This window comes from Elephantulus edwardii, unplaced genomic scaffold (assembly GCF_000299155.1).
Source record: "Elephantulus edwardii isolate Elephantulus edwardi_28Jun2011 unplaced genomic scaffold, EleEdw1.0 scaffold00074, whole genome shotgun sequence".
In the NCBI taxonomy this organism is placed as follows: domain Eukaryota; kingdom Metazoa; phylum Chordata; class Mammalia; order Macroscelidea; family Macroscelididae; genus Elephantulus; species Elephantulus edwardii.
This window is the reverse complement of record NW_006399824.1, coordinates 12,281,168-12,282,414: the sequence shown is the minus strand read 5'-3', so window position 1 is coordinate 12,282,414 and position 1,247 is coordinate 12,281,168. Positions and strand designations below refer to the sequence as shown.

At 34.0% G+C, this 1,247-nt stretch overlaps 1 protein-coding gene across 1 annotated transcript in view; it reads right to left on the bottom strand.

Annotated features, from left to right (window-relative positions):
• Window positions 1-1,247, bottom strand: part of JMJD1C (jumonji domain containing 1C) — a 317,954-nt gene that overhangs the window by 151,420 nt on the left and 165,287 nt on the right. The gene's annotated exons all lie outside the window — the stretch shown is intronic.

Here is a 1,247-nt window from a genome sequence, read left to right as displayed (position 1 = left end):
GCAACAATGAATGAGTGGAAGCCCAAAATCTCTGTAAATGTTTATGAAAATTAATAAAACATAATTATAGGAAAAAAAAGAAAAAAAAAAAGAACTGCCAGAGAGCAGCAGCCTTGGGGTCAGCAGTGCAGCTCTAGCAGATGACGTTACCAGAGTCACTATATGATAATGTTGTAGCTGTGTGCCATTGAATTACCTAGAATTTTATTCATATCTTCCGTTATTACCACTAGTTCTTGATTACTTGTTACTTCCTGAAATGGTTAAGCATTGTCTAATTCTTTGTGATATACAAAGGACTCTGTATTCTTGCCATCTTTATTTGATGCTTTCTGCATCACACAGGATTTTGCTCATAGAAACTGGTCAGTACTACAACTGGAGGCTTGAATTCTTTTCATTGGTTGTTTCAGTTTCAGAAACTGAGCATGTTTTTCTTTTTTCTATTTTAAAAGTTGACCTTTTTGGTATATGTTTCATCACAATTCAATTTGCTTTCTTGGGCTTCCCCTTTGAAAATTTCTACTACTTCATTTCTTCACTTTAGTTTTTTTATGGTGGAGAGCAAGTATCAGAGACTCTTCTGACATCCATTTTGTTTATTTCTTTCTTTCTGCTCTTTTTAATGACTGTATTGTTCATGTATTATTTCCTTTATTTTAACTTTATATTGGTTTGCAAACAAAATTCGTGTACAGTTTCATTCATATATACTCTGTTTCTCATTTCTTCTCATTAAGATATCTTGTTTTTAATGGTATCTTTTAAGTCATCTCACAACTAATTTCGTCTTCAGTCATTAGTGTTTAATGAAAATAATCTTAATGCATTTTTTCTTGTTTTTTACTTTTCTGAATAGAGGACTGAATATAAAACAAAATGTTTTTAAAAAATCTATTTTATTATGTACTGTGTATAGTTAATCATAAATACAATGTGACTGAAATATTTTTAATTTTTAGAAATACATTGTTTTTGTGAGGTACTGTCAAACTACTTGGAAGGGAACACTGCATGGTTCAAAATTGGGAAGGGCGTAGGCCAGGGATGCATCCTATCTCCATACCTTTTCAACCTATATGTAGAACAGATTATCCGGGAGGCTGGGCTCTGTGAGGAGAAATGTGGGGTCAAGATTGGTGGACGATTTATCAACAACCTGCGTTATGCAGATGACACAACCCTGCTTGCTGAAACTGAAGAGGATCTGAAGCACCTGCTGCAGAGTGTCAAGGACTGCAGCCTAC